This window comes from Phyllostomus hastatus, unplaced genomic scaffold, assembly GCF_019186645.2.
Source record: "Phyllostomus hastatus isolate PE091 unplaced genomic scaffold, TTU_PhHast_1.1 phas_contig_17, whole genome shotgun sequence".
Taxonomy (NCBI): domain Eukaryota; kingdom Metazoa; phylum Chordata; class Mammalia; order Chiroptera; family Phyllostomidae; genus Phyllostomus; species Phyllostomus hastatus.
The window spans coordinates 11589461-11607135 of NW_025333664.1; the positions used below are offsets into that span (position 1 = coordinate 11589461).

The 17675-nt window shown below is 46.4% G+C and overlaps 1 protein-coding gene across 2 annotated transcripts in view; it reads right to left on the reverse strand.

Moving 5' to 3' along the window:
• The window catches only part of PKIG (cAMP-dependent protein kinase inhibitor gamma), a 72219-nt gene extending 57763 nt beyond the window's left edge, over window positions 1–14456 (reverse strand). Inside the window, exon 1 of one of the 2 annotated variants that reach the window (XM_045832579.1) lies at window positions 14412–14456. The gene's annotated coding sequence lies outside the window, so the exon portion shown is untranslated. The remainder of the gene's footprint in view (window positions 1–14411) is intronic. The other variant, XM_045832581.1, reaches the window with a different exon arrangement.
• Window positions 14457–17675: the final 3219 nt, after the last annotated feature.

Below are 17675 nucleotides of genomic sequence, written 5' to 3' on the forward strand. Positions count from 1 at the left end.
AAATGTATCAGTAAGGTGACTGCTGCCCCGCGGGTGTCGGTGGAGTCTGGAGAAGCGCTGTCTCTGCAGCCAGGCGTGCCTGGGGAGGCTGCGGGAGGTGCGGGAGGTGCGGCCTTCGGACTCTGCGGCAGACGCCAAGTCTACGAAGCATGCAGGGGTTTGTCCTCTGCCAGGAACATCTACAGGAGTGAACTCTCCCTCCCAGGAGCACGCCAGCGCCTTTCCCTCCCCGCTTTCTGTCTCCCACAGGCCTGCAGCTCCTGAACTCTAAGAGACCCCACGAAGCTTGCAACCAGGGAGCAGTGGGCAGCAGCAGCTTGACCTGGGCTGACCCCGACCCTGACCCCAAGGCCACCTTTTCTCTGACTTCTGCGCGAGCCAGAGCAGCCCCACTTCGTCTCTCCTATTGCCTCAGTACCCGAAGTCCTTCCCGTTTCACTGTCCCCACTTTAGGAAACATCCTCTAAGAGCCAAAAAATAAAAATAGTTTTTTTTTAATTAAAAAAAAGTCTTAGGAAAACAGAGATCCTGGTCCATTCCCACTTTGGGTTCCGCCACCCACCGCAGCCCGTCCCACGGGTGCCCTCCAGCCCGCAGGGCTCTAAGCTGGCCAGGCAGTCTGGGCCCAGCTCAACCCCCTCTCCCACGCGCCTCGTACCGGGCTGGAAGTCTCACCCGTAACAGGGGCCGTTTACATGGGTGCGTGCACGTGTCCTGAGCACTGCACCGTGTGCGAAGTTTACCTGTTAAACAATTTTCATCGATTTTTTTAGGCAGAGAAAGCGGGGAGGGAGAGAAGTGGGAGAAAGGAAGAGCGGGTGTGTTACGCACTCGCTCACTGGTTGATTCTTGCGTGTGCCCTGACCAGGGATCCAACCGGCAACCTGGGAGTATCAGGACAACACTCCACCCAACTGAGCTACCTGGCCAGAGCAAAAAAAAAAATTTGTGTGTGAATTAATAAACTGATCCCCAGTGCTCTGTATGGCCTGGCCCTAGCAGCTTCCCCAAATTCACCTCGTGCCCAACTTCCCCCCAACTCGACTGTCCTTCGGTCGCACTGGAACCTAGTTCACGTCCCCCACGAGCGAGCTCTCTCCCGCTCCGAGGCCTCCATCCTTGTGGCCCCTTCTGCCTGGAATCTCTCAGCCAACCCTGCCCCACCCCTTCTCCTGACGCGCTCCCGTGCCTCCAGCCGGTCTCAGCTTCGGTGCCTTTCCTCCAGGAAGCCTCCCTCCCTCCCTTCGTCCTCATGCACGAGCGCGTGCTCATGTGAGCAGGCCAGGCACTTCCCTGCCCCCCTCCCCGTCCTCCGTGTCCACCACCACAGCGTGTTTCGCACACACATGTCAGACTGCGGGGTCCGTGACCGCAGGCACCCTGCCGTCATTACTCACGGTGGCAGCCCTAGCATCCGGCACAGCACGGGCGGTCTGTAAATGTGCCGGATCTTCACAAACGATCTTCATTTAATGAATGTCAAACAAAGGCATAAGGATGGATACTGGTCATCTGATCTAGGACCTTCCTTCCCCATGTTGCTGGCTCCTGTGACTGTCATCTCAAATCTGACAGTTAAGACATGTACAGCTCTAATTCTACTCAGGTTTCTTATCTCAAAAGAAGAACTATTCTAGCTTCAACAGAACTGAAGGAGATAACATGTGTTTAGTCGCGAACGAGTACACGGCAGGCGCCTGTCTAATCTCTGGGCCAGAAGGAGTGGTTGTCTGCACACGCTTGGAGCCTTTCCTGAGGGGGAATCAACCATGCGAGGACCTTCTCCGAGCTTTCCATTTTGGAAAGGGAAGAACAAAGGAACCCAACCGAATTCCCTACGAATTCTCCCCCGTGCAAGGCCGCTACAATGTTAGGGGCGGGGAGGAAAAGGAGAAGGGTGAGTCAGTGTGAGTCAGCAGTGAGAAAAAAGCTCTGCTTCTGGTAAACAGTTTGCTCTCTTACAGACAGGATTAGGATTACTGGACTCGGGCTGCTAAAAATACCCGAAGGACAGGTGGTATACGTTATATAAGTAGTTCCAAAACAGAGACTCAGGTCTCGGACTCTGCACAGGGAACAGTTCACGGGAGACGGGCCCGCCCTTCCCCGGGGCCTGCCTCTTCTCAGAGAAGTCCCAAGACTAAGTAAGCAAGCACTTCCTTTAAAACGATTAAGATCCTGAAGGCTCCTACTGCTCCCTCAAGTGACCCAAAGAGATGGCTGAGCTTCCCTGTACAATAACTACCACTGCAGGAGCACCTTCTACGTGCCAATCAATAACTGACTGTGCCCGGCACTTCATAGAGCTCATCTTCAAACTTGCGACAGTGCTGTAGGGTGGGTATTATTATCAACGCCATATGCAGATGAGGGACCTGGAGCTCACAGAGGTTAAGTGATTCGCCTAAGGCTGCACAGTGGTGGCACCATGATTTGAACTTAGCTCCGACTTTTAAGTGTTTGTTTCCCTGTATCCCAGACTTAATTCCGAAATATGTATGAATCGCCACCAGCAAGGCAACGCATCAGGTACCACGGGGGATACAAGAGAATGAGGCCACTGCGCTGATCAAGAAGCAAAATGAAAGGAAAATAGGATTACTAGGAGAGATTCGTTTCTCTACATCCATCCTCTTGAACGAGGCCAGCCACGGAAGTCACTACTGAAATACATATGGAAGACAAAGAAAACGCCAGTCAACTACCGCACAAGTCGGCCTGTGGCTCGTGTCTCAAGAGCACGTGCTAGGGGAGTGCGGACTGTCCCACAGCGCAGGCCTCCAAGGAGGATCCGTGGCATCCGAGAGAAGTTGAGAAATGCACTTTGACAGTTGACAGTGAAAAACAGAGAGGTCCGTGGAGTCCAGGGAGCAATACGGTGTGATAAAACCTTTCGCACCGCCAGCGAAACAAGGAAGAATACGCTGGAACAGAAAACTGCGTGGGCCCTGGGCGTAACTCAGCCTACAGCTCCTTCATCAGGCGGCTAGTTAGGTCAGGAACTCTAGTCTGTGGGAGGAAAGGGCATTTTTGGTTGTCGCAATATTTGATTGCTTCTTTGGTGTTTAGCACGTAGGGACCAGGTTAAACACCCAGCAAACTGTAAAGCAAGCAAATTGTACTTTATAGAAAAAAATTGCCTTCATCCTACCTGACTTTCAAGTACCAAGATAGTCATGTAAGTGATAAACCTGATTATAGTTATCTGAGCCTAGAACTGAACTCCTTCTTACACGTTACAAAGTACCTTTGCATGGTTTCAGAGGCAACAGACTCGTACACTGCATGCAAAAGGAAAGGAAAGATGTAAATACCACATAAAAAGAGCACAATACTTTGTTTTGTATTCAGGGGCAAATGATCACATCTGTAACACACTTTCTAAGAGTCCCAAAAAACTGAAAAAGCACACACACATATTCATAAATGATAAATATATATTAGATGAAGCATATTCAGCAAAATGTCAACACTGAGCTGTAGATGCTCATTGTACTTTTTAATTTTTTTCGGTATATTTCACATTTTTCATAGTAAAAAGGTTGGGGGGGATTCATCTGGCCCTCATTACGTGAGAGGTTACAAGAGAGGGCAGGAGCACAGACTCTAGGGCTCTGTGACCTCAGGCAGGTGCATCCCCGCCCCGTGCCTCAGTATCCCCATCTGCAACATGAAGATAACAGTGCCTGCCTCACGGAGCTGTGGTCAGGACCGAATAATGTGATGCCTGGAGGCTGGTCAGAGCAGAGCTTGGCACAGATATGCGCTGCTGAAGTCACAGCCATCATCATCATCATCATCACACCTCAGTAAACAGCGCCCATCCGCACACCTACCCGTCTCTCCATCTGAGTTTTCTGTGAAGGTAGAACGACTGGAAACTCTTCTCCAAGAGTCGTTTTCACGCTAGTTCCTTCCGATCAGACCCCTCTGCTCTCTCCCCCTTCTTGGCTCTGCTCCAGCCAGGCGGGTCCGACTTAGCCTCGAACACCAAGTGCATTTCTTTTCCCTCAGACTCTCCAGATTGTATCATCTCCCCACCCCGCCTGGACGCCTTTCTCCCCCCTCCCTCCTAATTCCCCCTCATCCTCAGGGACACGGGCCGAGCACCAGCTCCCCCGTGAGCCTTGCCAGGCTCAGCCATCCCTCTGCTGTCCCCCTCCGGCGTCCTCCCAGAAACTGAGGGGAAGACCGCCTGAAGTGTCCGTTGCCGCTCAATGTGCAGACGCCTCTCTAAACAGACTATAAACTCCTTGGGGGTAAAGGCCTGTCTTTGCGATGTGTTTTCTTAGGCTTCTCATGGCCCCTGGAAAAAAGACTCAAAAGTCTCCCTTTGGTTTAGTCTGCTGCATTTGCTCCCTGAAACTAGCCCTTGTTTTTAACGATGCCTCAGATAAACACTTGCCCCAAACAGAACATGTCACTTGCCAGTATCTCCTGTGCTCACATACAGCCCAAGGTGGTCCCCCCAAATTCCAAGCCACACGTGCTGCGCACTTAGAGGCCAGGACACACTGAAGCACCTCGTCCTGAACACACCCTAAGGCCAGCGTGAGCTGTGTCTTCCTTTCCCTCCCAGCGAACCCATCATTCCGCCTGAATCGCTACTGGAAGGACCAATGGAATCCACAGGTGATAGGCTGCAGGTGACCGGACCACAGTCCTTCTCCTGAGGTGGCTGCCGAGAGGAACGTGCACACAAGGGGGCAAGGAAAAGGACAGCATCACCCCAGACCAGGACTTGGACCCCAGCACCAGAGCCGACTTCCCGGGAGCGAAGCTGGACCACGATGCTCATGGTGTTCCCTTGCTGAGAACCTTCTGCTGCCTTCCAGTGTGCTTCCAATGGCATCCCTGCGCCTCGCCACCATCTACAAAGCCTGAGTGGACCCAGGCAGGAGGACTCCTCTGGTCTGGAGCTGTACCTCTCCCGCCCACGGCCCGTCCTCCAGCAGCACTCCATCTGTTCTGCAAGCAGGACAAACTCAACGCTATTTTACAGCCTTTGTGCCGGTGGCTTCGAGCCACGGTTCTAGCACTCACTAGCTGTGTGGCCACAGGTGAGTATGTTAATCATGCTGAAGCTGAGCTTCCTCTCCCGTGAAATGCACCCACCTGGGGAATATTTATCGCGTGCCTATTGCACGTCCTGTTCTAGGCTCTGTACATAAAGTAAGGCAGCGACAAGACCGCCACTCTCTTTGGCCCACCTTCTACTGGACAAAGGGCAATTAAACAAGTGAGATAATGTCAGACAGTAGCAAATCCTACGACGAAAATGAAACAGGGTAATGGGACGGGTGAGTGGAAGTGGGAAAGCAGACGACATTACAGATGGTGGTCGGGGAAGGCTGGCCTGAGGAGGTGGCGTCCGAGTTATTGTTCAGAGAAAAGGTAAACGGTCCATGGGATCTCTCTGCATTGTTTTCTTTTCGTTTTTCTTTTTTAATTCTCACCTGAGGACATGCTTATTGACTTTAGAGAGTGGGGAAGGGAGGGAGAGATGGGGGAAAAGAAACATCGATGTGAGAGAGAAACTTCGATCAGTTGCCTTTTGCACACACCCTGACTGGGACCGACCCGCGGCCCAGGCACCTGCCCTGACCAGGAATCAAACCCACGACCCTTCAGTTTACCAGACGACACTCCAACCGAGTCCCACTGGCCAGGACATCTCTGTATTATTTTCTACAACTGCAGATGAATCTGCAATTATCTCAAAAAGCCAAACACAACAAAACAAACCCAATCACCCCGGCTGCTATGTGGGTATTTATATACATACACACATGCATGCATATATAATAGGTATACACACATAAAACCTTTTTAAACTTTAATCATCTGTTTTATCTAATCCAGTATTTCTACAACATTATCTTTTCAACATGTACATACAAAAAAATGATTAATGACATATTCTTTATCTTTGCACTAAGTCTTTGAAATCCAATCCAATCCAAGTCTTGGAAATCTCAATTCAGAACAGCCGCATTCTGGGGGGCTCAAAAGCCGCCCGTGGCTATTAGCCACCGTCCTGGATGGCCCAGCTGTGGAGTTCCATCTGAGGCCTCTGACCGTGGGTGTTCAACTCCTGACACTCCCTCCTCTCAGTTCCCATTCCGCAGGCCCCAGTTTCACTGAGCTATAACTGACACATAACACTGTATCAGTTTTAGACGCAGGACCATAATCCTACGGCGGGACATGAAGGGAATCAGGAAAGTCTGCAAGGAGGCAGCTGCCACTGTCTGGCGGCTCGAAGGCTGCATCATGGAGGAGGGTGTGTTCTGTTGCTATAGCAGCATAACCAAATGGACTGTTGTAGACAGGGCAGTGAGATCAGGGCAGGAGGTATTTAAATCATTCCCACCTAACAGTGCTTCTGTGAAAGTTAAATGAACCAGATGCGTGTAAAACTCCTAACACAGTGCTAAGCACATAGTAAATGCTCAATATACTTTGAAATTTTAAAAAATGATCTTAAAATGCCTAGTACAGAAAAAAAAAAGTATTACCTCAGATACTGGATAAAATTCTCCAAATCCTTCAGAAGTTAAAACTAGTTCCAAATCTCACTTTTCAATGACTAACAAGAAGGATCAAGGATTACATTTATACCCCTTTCTAACTTGGTTTTCACTCAAAGAGACATACACATGTATCCAAGTAAAGGAGTCCCATAATTATAAAAATCCAAAGTTTTTCCTGTCTATACTCTCAATTCAGAAGTTTAAATTAGATTTAAATTAAAATTTAAATTAGAAGTAGCATATTTTCTAATACGACACTGGCTAGATCACTACTAGAAATTATTTGTGCTAGATCCTTTGAAAAAAAAATTTAGCAAAACATACCAGAATCCCAGGGGGAGAAAAATCAAGAAAACAGACTGTGTAATAAAACACTTAAATGGAACAGTCTATGGGAAATAAAGCTGAGAGTTCATATGTCATTGGGGCCAAAGAGTGGCATTAAACTATTGCTCTGAGATAAAACTGTACTTTGATTTATTTTTGTTATTTGAGGGTAGAGAATGGGAGTTTAGCTTCTTTGACTGAATAAGTTTATAAAAGGACAAGACGCCATAAATCACAAATGGAAAGAAGGCCAAATTTTTACTAATTGAAAAAACAAACTTTTAAAAAAATCAGATCTAATGGCGATTAGTCATTTGGAAGCAGAAGATCTTCCTGACGGTTTAAGTTAAAGGCGCAGACTTTCTGACCTGGATTTATGTAACTCTTGTACCTAGGAGACGTGACAGCTGACCGTCCTGTCCAAACAAACACCAAAGAAATTTATTACAACCGCCAGGGGTATTCCATCTCTCCCCACAGTGTCTGCTAATTCTCATCTCAGACAGATACATGTGTGTGGTTTGGATGGACGTTCTGCGTGATTAGAATTCTTTGCAGTACTAAGGGGAAAACAAAGTGTTTAAAAAAAACTTGGACTTCATTTGAAAAAAAAAAAGAAAACTGATATTTTTTTTAAAGAGGAATGCTGGCTTTGGGAAAGCTATTTTAATTGGGAGTTGAGCAAAGTGTTGTCAGAAAAATATAGACAAATGAAGATACTGTTTATATTTCAAAGATGGTGAAACATTCTGCTGCAACATTTTACCAACACTAATCCCCAGCAAACAGTTCCTTAGGAAAACTATTTTTATCCCTTTATCAGCTTGGTTGGTATTTCATCTCTTGTGCATATATGGACAAGCTACATAAAGCGAAACTGTTTCCATGCTTTAGAAACACATGTTGTGCAAATGGAAACAACGCTTATTGCACTGATATTTATTTGCTACATTGAAAGTTGAAAAATAACTCTTGGGGGGGCCCTAATATGAAGCCTCAGAATGAGAATCCACACAAGGAACAGGCTTGACTCCCCAAAACTCCAGAAGCACAGACTTTCCAGGTCAGACCACCAATCTGGAAAACTGTGATTAATGCTGACTGGTCTGGAACACATGTACGTGAATTACTTCATTGCTTCCGGTGGTATGTAAGAAACTATTATCATTCCCATTTTTCCAGATAAAGAAACTGCAGCTCAGAAAGGCTGGTGTCCCAAGTCACCAAGTTAGGCCTAGGCCAGGTGCTCAGCTGGTGAGAGTGTCATCTGATACAAGGTTGTGGGTTCGATCCCTGGGCAGGGCATATACAAGAATCAGCCAGTGCATGGATAAATAAGTGGAACAACAAACTGATGTTTCCCCGTCTCTCTTTCTTCCCCACCCTCCCTCTTCCTCTCTCTTTCTAAAATCAATAAAAAAACATTTTTTTAAAGTCATCAAGTTAGTAAGTACCATGGCTACAAAACCAGCTCCCTGCAGCTATGGGGCCGTGAGAGTAATGGCGGTGACAGCAAGGGTGGCAGCAGCGACTGCCCTTAAGTCACACTCACTAGGTGCTGAGCTCTGTTCTCTGCCCCATTCATATGTCACTCACGTAGCCCTCCTGACAACCCTACGAGGTACACGGGCAGTGTGCCTGCGGGCGCCCAGCCTCCCCTTCTGCGCCCTGCCTACTGGATATCCCTGCTTCTCTGCCCACAAATTAAAATGAGCCCCCTGAGGTCATCACACTTTCTCTACCCTCATCCCAGATCAACATTGGTTCTAAAATGTTGATACTTATTGAAGCTGGATAATGGGTAATGGGGGTTTCTTTATACTTTTCTCTTTACCTTTATGTTTGAAAACTACCTGATAAACCTTTAAAATCTTTTACTCTAATGAGGAATCAGGCCTATTGAAGAAGCCAGAAGACTAGCCCCCACTAACAATAAATTCAAAGGAAGTGTTACAGAAGACAGCTATGTATCAACAGCAAGTGAAGAAAGTCACCTTATCCCCCAAACATGAAATGAGCACCCACTAGGTTAAGATAGACCAAGGTCCACTGCAGGGTCCCTGTCCTCAACTAGCCGGGAGTTTTGCAGCCCACTTACACAAATGCGAAAGTCATCATGGAGGAGGCCTGTCTAGGAGAGACGCTATAAAAAGGCAAGTGCAAACGAACCACTGTGTGAATTGGAAAAAGACGTCACATGGGGACAAACTCCCCTGCACGTGACTCTCCGGGACAATCCACACCTGCTGGTGCACTCAACACCAACACCACCTAAACTCAGCAAGGGGCCCACACGAGGAAATGGAGCCAAACCCCAAAGCAAACTCCGTGTTGGAACGCCCACGTGCCCTCTTCTACGGAACGATAATGGTCTCCGGGCAGAAACCCAGGCCTCTGGGCAAAGAGAGGCAGAACTCCTCGCAAGTCTTAGGATCGAAGCATGCTCCTTAGCGAAGATTTTAGCTGGAGAGAAAACCACAAAAACACCACGTAGAACACTGAAAACTGTGAAACAATGGACACGTTCAAGATCAGGGTTTGGTGCTACTATTCATGTCACCTGATGCACAGGAATGCATATGTAATGATGTAAAAAGAAAGAAAGTCGAAGCTCTCTCCCTGATGTGACCAGGGCTAATAATGGTAGAATTCTTTTTTTTTTTTAACAGATATATTTTTAAAGATTTTATTTATTTATTTTTAGAGAGGGAAGGGAGGGAGAAAGAGAGAGAGAGAAAAACATCCATGTGCTGGGGGCCGTAGCCTGCAACCCAGGCATGTACACTGGCTGGGAATTGAACCTGCGACACTTTGGTTTACAGCCCGCACTCAATCCACTGAGCTACACCAGCCAGGGCTAGAATTCTTTAAAAACAAAATAAAAAATAACAGCTGGTTAAAGACAGGAATCATTCAAAATGTACATTCATTTATCGAGTACTTGATAAGAAACCACGGCTTTCTCGTGGGAGTAAGTTCTAGCAATTAAAGTTCCGGCAGGAACCGCACGTGTGAGGCATGCCGGCCTAAGACTTCCGGTTTTTCCTTTCCCACTTATTCATGTTGCCTCTAGTGAAGGTGGGAAGTACATTTATAAAAGACTGTGTTGTTGATAAAAAAATGGAACACAATTAGGAATCAGTGCAATCTGAACAGGACTTTACTTCAAATAGTCCAGGTGCTTTTAGAAGAATAGACGTGTATCTTTCAGCACTAAGGCTTCATTCCAAAATGTAAGGACATTAACAGAGGTTCAAGTCGAAGAAACACAAAGGGCAATTTGGCGCAATCTGGCTTCAGCTTGCAGAATGGGCTGGAGAGCCAGAGTGATCTTTCTACAATGCAAATCTAATTAAGTCATTTCCCTTCCACCCAATGGCTTCCCTCTGCCTTCCAGAGAGTCCAAGCCCCTGAACAAAGGCTCAGGTGGCTCTCCAGCCTTATCTCCCCTCCTGCAGGACTGCTGCCCGCCCCCTCCTCTCCCCAGGCCGCCAAGGCTCCCTCTTCCACTCTTCTCCCCGAGTCCCTAGCTGTCAAGTCCTGTTGATTCTCCTGAAAAGTCTCCCAAGGCCTCCTGCTCCATCCCATTCCTGCTGCCAGTGGCCTAGACCGGGCTATTTCATCTTATTTTTACCTTTACTCCTCATCTCCCCCACACAGAATAAATATATCCTTATTGCTCTGTTTTATTATAAAAGCAATTCATGCTCATAAATCAAAGGAAAAATAATGCAATAAGGAAAGGAATAAAAGTCTCCGCATAATCTCATGACAGACATAAAGATCTTATCTTTCTAGTACACCCACGCTCACGGCAGCACCATTCACAGAAGCCCACATCGGGAAGCAACCCGAATGTCTAAATACATACACTGTACATACAAAGTGCTCTGGAATATTATTCAGTCTTTAAAAGGAAGGAAATTCTGATGCATGCTAAAACACAGATGAACCTAAAAAACATTACGCTAAAGGAAACAAGCCAATCACAAAAAGACAAACATTGTGTGATTCCAGTTATATGACGTATCCAGTTATGTGAAGGATTCTAGTTATGTGAAAAGTACATGAAGTATCCAGTTCTATGAGTAGTCAAGTTCATACAAACAGAAAGTAGAATGGTGGCTGCCTGGGGCTCGGGGCCGTGGGGAAATAAGTTGTTGTTTAATGGCTAACAGGTATAAAGCTTCAGTTCTGCAAGATGAGAAAGCCCTGGAGACTGCACGAATGTCCTTAACACCACCGAAACGATACATTTTATGTTATGGGTCTTTTACCACAATTAAAAATTATAACATTTTAAAGAACTAATCTTCCCAGACATTTTTCCTATAAATATGTATAAATTAAAAAAATCAAAAATAGGAACATACTGTACTGGACATGGACGAGTGTAGGGACTGTGGGAGGAGGGGGAAGGGGTACAGGAGTGATACATGGTAATGGGATGAATACAATAAAAAAACAGGCACATACTGTAATCTGCTTTTCATCCCTAACCACGTGAGGTTAAACATCTTTCTCATATGTAAAGTCCCACCTCATTCTTTTTTTTTACCCATCACATGACTGCACTGTCATTTAACCAGTCTGTCTGCAAGTTTTCAATGTTCTCAAACCACCATGGTCAACATCTCGGCATATTTTCTCATTGTGTCTTATGACAGACATCTGGGTTTTCACGTACCTTCTTTTGGGTATCAATATGCTGATTTTCCCAGGGGAAAAATACCTCCTCTTCATCCAAACGCCAGTCCTGCACCCTCACCTTCTAACCTCCAGCCAACTCTTGCTCTGCTGGGCTAGCCTGGGCACGTTTATTTTAAAGTTTATTCCTGGTGCTTATTTTTCCTATTGCTAGTCATTTCTCCTACAATTTCATTTTCTGACCGTTACTGCTAGCACAATGGGATTGCTTCTTGTCTACCTTGTAGCTGCTTATTCACTTAACCCTATATCTAATTACTTTTAACTTAATTCTGCTGAGTTTTCTCAGCAGCTAATCATATTATAGGCAGGCAATCATATCATCTGGTTAGTTATTAAGACTAAAAGCTCTGGGTTCTGGCAGGTCTGGATTCAAATCCTATGTGACCCCGAGTAGGCATTTTCCCTTGCTTTCCTCATCGGTGAACCCCAGTTCCCGGTAACCTGGTTACCCGGTTACAAGGGGGGCTGTCTCACAGTACTGCTGTAAACGTCCCATCAATTGAGATTAGTGCACAAGTGCTCAACACAGTATCAGTTCAATAAATGTCAGCTATGTGCCAATAATAAAAATACAACTTTCTCCCCACGTTCACACGCTTTTTTCTCGTCACATTATGCTGGTGGCACTCCTTTTCAGCATTTACCTTGCTTCCCAATTCTCCAAAAAATGCAGAAGCCATTAGACTCCTTTTCAAGTGCCTGTGCTGTGGATTTCATCCACTCTCACGCTCTCAGGAAGGCTGCACTATTTATTGATTTTCCACTTCATCTTCTGTATTTTCTCACCCTCTTCCTCACTCCCGTATGCCATCAGCATTTACATGTGCTCACGTCTCCGTCTCTGTAGTGCTTAAAAAGGCTTCACCTGATTCTCTAATCGCTCTCCAGCCTTCTCTCTCTCCCCCTTCACAAACTCCTTTCAGCTGCCCACACTTCGTCTTTCTCACATCCCACTCTCTCCTCATTTTACTGATATGTTACATTGAACCTTTGGAAGCTGCTGGTATTATAGATTCCGCCCCCAACACTTCACTAAATCTGCTCAGTTAGGTCCCCCGTGACCTCTAGATGGATTTATCCAAAAAACACTTTAGTGTTTAAACTCATTTCATTTGAAATCTCAGCAGCATCCAGCAGAGCTGGGCTCTCCCTTCAGCTTTCATTACTACACAATCCTAGGTTTTCTCCAGCGTCTCTGGTAACTTCTTCTTCATGTTGTCTAAGTGAATGGTTCTTCCAGAGTGTTCGACACAGTGGCCCTGAATGATCTGGGTCTTTTTAAAAATCTCTCTGGACGTATCTATTCCAATATCGATTAAGTTCCAGTTGTACTGGATGGCTTTCTTTTTTAAACATTGATTTAAGTTCCAGCTTTGCTAGACTGCTCTCATCTCCGTGAATGTACCTTTGAACATGTTTGGAATACGTGCCAGGAGGGCAGGCACCTAATTCCTTACTGCCTACACAATGCCTGGCACATAATAGATGCTCAATAAATAGTTTCTGAATCACCATAAATGAATGGCTGCAATGCGAAAGCAGGCTGGAGGAGTGATGACACCGAGAGAGAACAACAACAACAACAACAAAACCCTCTTTTTTCTGAAAGCATACCTCGATCAAACACGCACAACACACTCGCTGAATGCTTAAAATCCTCTGATGGCTCCCCAATGCCCCCAAGATAAAGTCCAAACTCCTCAAAACTTGCAAGGAGATACGAGGAAAGTCTTTCAGAAGGGGCACCTCTTATTTCTCAAATATCATTTAGCTAGACCACTTCCACTGTTCAGAATATGTCTCTAGCCAGCCTGTGAAATGCCAGCAAACTCCCAGGAAGCCTGCACTCTGCCCCCAGGCTTTGCACACACTGCTCTCTCTGCCTAGATTCTAGAACACTGTGCCCTCACCAGCCTCATCTTCCCACCAGGACAAAGGCAGACTTCTATCTCATTTTGGAAGTCATCTCCTTATGGAATCTCTCTCTCTTTGGCCATCCAACCCAACCTCATCTCCCGAAATCGGGGTTAAGGGCCTTCTCTGTGTGTTCATAGTCCCCTGTATGCCCAAGATCATAGCACGAATCACAAGAAATTCCTCTTTATGCCATAAAACCTCGGCATTCCCTGAGGACAAGACGTCTCACTCTTCTACCTGTGGCAATCGGCCCAGGCTCTGGCACACCAACGTCCCCCATGTTGGACATCCTTGTTGGGACAAGTCCACCTCCGGGATATTGCAAATTGGGTTCTAGACCACAGCAATAAAACAAGTATTGCAACAAAGCCAGTTGTAATATTTTTGCTGGTGGAGGGTCTCCCTTTTAGTAATTTGTAAAAAGTGCAACACCTGCGGAGTGCAATAAAGCTGGGCGCAATTAAACGAGATATACCTGTAGTAGTAATAATAAAAGCTCCCAAGTATTGAGGACTTATCTGCAAGTTTTAAATATACATGGACTTTCTAATAACCTTGTAAGACGAGTGCTATCATCATCCCCATTTCGCAGATGGGAAAACTGATACACAAAGTCAACCTGCGGCCCCAGAAGAATCATATAGACAAACGACATTTCCTGCAGTTTTGAGTTATACTCCGGCCCCTAAATAAGGGCTTTGCCGTTGTTAAAGGAACTTTCGGGACCAGGGCCCCCAAATATAATGAACAGCCCAACGCGCACTCCAAGCCAGAGCCTAGCAGGGTTAAAGGGCACGTGGGGACGCCGCCCCGGCGCGGGTACCGGCAAAAGGGTCCCCCCGCCGCCCAGCCCCTCGCCCGCTTCAAGGAATTGACACCGGGGTGCCGTGTTTGGCCGCGAATGCCCAGTCCGCCCCAGCTCACCTGCCGTCCCGCCGCCCGCCGCCTCGCCGAGCCTGGCCGCCGGTCCCGCAGCGCCTCCCCCGGGCTGCTGGGCGTCCGCAGCGCGCGCCGAGCCCGTTGCCTTGGCGACCGGAGCGGCTGAACTCCCTCGGCTGCCGCTACGGCGGCTCGGAGGGGACCAGGAGGGTTCGCCGGTCTCTCCGCGGCCCCGGAGCGGGCGGCGGAGGTGGAGGCGGAGGGAAAGGGGCTGGGGGTCGGCACGCAGTGTGAGACCCGCGCGGGCTTGGCGTCCTGGAACTTGGCCCCGAGGACAGGGAGAGGAAGGGAATGATGGAGAAAAGGGGACTACAAGGCCGGGGGAGGACTTGAGCTCGGGCCCTACCTGTGCCTCGATTTCTCTCTCTCTAACGTGTGAGAGAGACCATTCGGGGAGAGGACGGGGCGGCGGGAGCCCGCTAGACTGGGAGTATTTAAAGACATGAAAACTGTCGTGGGAGGGGTGGCAGATGCCTCTTTCTTTAATCTCCGGAGCGGTGGTGTGGCAAAGAATAAATAACTTGCTTCTTTGGGCTCAGGGCGACAATTAGATCACCACATTTCATTTCAATATGGGAAATAATTTACTTTGTGACCAGAAATTGTGCTTCTTGAAATAATCCGACAGATAACACTGGAAATTGTGCTTCTTGAAATAATCCGACAGATAACACTGGAACACGAGCCTAAAGGGTATTCATTGCTCCGTTGTTTGTAAAAGCGAAACGATTAAGACCAGTCCAAATGTCCATTAGGGGATTGAGTAAATAAATTATGGTGCTTGCATACAATGGGTTAAGAACTAAGAGAGACATAGATCAATTTAGTCGTAGACCTGTAAAAGGGGGGCGATAGATGCGTATATGAATTCTGGAAAGAGATCTGGGAAGTATGGGGTTTTAAAATAATGCATTTTCACTTTTTTAATGCAGTATTTAAAAAAGCCAAGTACATGCATTATCTTTTCAAACAATTTATAGGAGTGTAAGGGATCACAATATGCCACCTCAAAATATGCCACTTTGTAAGGATAGTTTTGAGTTGCAGGCAATTGAGAAGTAGACACATGGACTCTGCTCTCCCCCTGTAAATTTCCCTTTGTTTAGGTGTTCCCCGCCCCCTCTCTCCCCCCAGGATAATCACAGGAGCCAACCCTAGACTCTTTTCAGTGAGAGGAAACCCACAGAACAAATCTTGCTACAACAATATTTTTTTAAACAACATTAATTTCTGCCTTGTATTTACCTTTCCACAGCCTGCCCCCCAAAAACCCTAAACCCCTTCCCATTGTCTTAGCACTTCTCTACAAATTTAAAATTTACCAGCCTTGGTCAACTGGTATAAAAGGCTCCGGCTCTAGCCAGCCCAGTCACTGAACCTAAGAGATTAGAAGAAAAATTTTCCTCCCTACAGGGGAAAAAAGGAAAAATAATAAACCACCCAGTTTTGACAATCAACTGTGAATACGGGAGGGGCTGCTCTAGGTGGCAGTGGGCCCCTACCCCAGAAGAGATGGTGCCAAGGGGTTCTTGGAATAGGTGGAAAACTGGAGTACAGGATCTCAAAGATAAGCTTTCCCCTAACTGTGCCAGCTAGAGGAGGCACATGTAAACACTTAGCATTAAACCCAGAGATCAGCAGGATCCCACATTCGGGAGGACTAATGCTTGCAGGTCAGAAAATGAAAAACTCCTCAGCAGCTGGCTTGACCCTATGTTCCTCACTGAACATAAACAGTGCGCAGAAATGTAAACAAGTGGTAGACAAGGCCACTCTGCAGTTGGAACAAAGAAGAGACTCGTGATCCAACTCTTGTGACTTAACAGGAGTGGGTTCTGCTTCTTTTTCAGTTCTGGCCCTGCTTTATTTAATCTTTCTACCTCCCGGATAAAAATTAAGATAACTAAACATCAATTTGTTGCTGCTTCTTGACTGTGTCCAATTCAAGACAATTCCCCACTTCCCTACCCTATCCTTGGAGATACACAGCACAAACCCAAATCCTAATAATAAGCTCCTTCCAAGTCCTTCTTACCAAGATGAGTTCTCCCTTAGCAAACAAGCTAAATAAATCTTTTTGATTACAGGGCTTTAAGAGCTACCTGGAAGGTTCAGTGGTCCTGAAGCAACCTGACTTGGGCAGGCATTTGGGGGTAGGGGGTAGGTATGCTGAGGCAGGAATTAGAAAAGCTTGAGTAATTCTCCTTCCTTTGCCATTAACCCTTTCTGTGGCGTTGGGCAAACCATTTAACACTGAGTCTTCTTTTTTTAAAGGTTTTATTTATTTTTAGATGGAGGGGAAGGAAAGGAGAAAGAGAGAAACATTAATGTGAGAGAGAAACATCCATCGGTTGTCTCTTGCTCAGGCCTCTACCAGGACAAACTCACAACCCAGGCAGGTGCCCTGACCAGAGTCCAACCGGTGACCTTTCACTCTGCAGAGGATGCCCAACCAGTTGAGCCACACCAGGCAGGGCAAAGTTTTTCCCATTTCCATAAAAGAAGGGATCCAAGTATATTTCTAAGGCTTCTTCCAACCTAAATATCATAGGATTCCAAACTGCACAGGTTCTTACATTCTCGGGTACACTAGTCATTTGTACGACCTCCCCGCCGTTGTCGTATCTACATACCCCCTATACTGTGTGTATTTAAATAAATCATTTTCTGTTTTTTCTCCCTTTGAATAGACTTAAAAAAGACTCAATTGTTACTTACATCTACAAAGTAAAATTTACCTCACTGCTTAAGTGGAAAACCAGCATTATGTGGTAGAAATGGAAGAATTTTTTGCACACACAAACCCTAAGACAAAATAGTGTTATTTAACTGTAGCTGTGGTTACCTTTGGAGAGATTTGGAAAGTAAAGCCTTCATTCTATTAAAAAGAGAGAAAAGCAAATGTTACAAAAATGTTAAATACACACTAGTCTCAAAACTTCTTTCAGTTTGCAACAGGACTTTTTCACTGTGCCTTTCAATGTTATTTAATGTCATGTTTGTTTCGTTTACCCTAAATCATATACGGAGCCCACATTTTAGGAGACAATGCCTATTTTCCCCTGATTAACTTGACTCATCTGTCAGTTTTCAGATTATCTATAAATTCGTCGAAACAGCCTTCCGGGATCCCCCCCCCCCCGCCCCCCAGTTAAATTGCTTTCCTCTTACATAGTGGGCATTAAACTTTTATGGAAAGAGTATTCCCTTACGCTACTTCATAGTACTTATCACAGTATGTCATGGTGC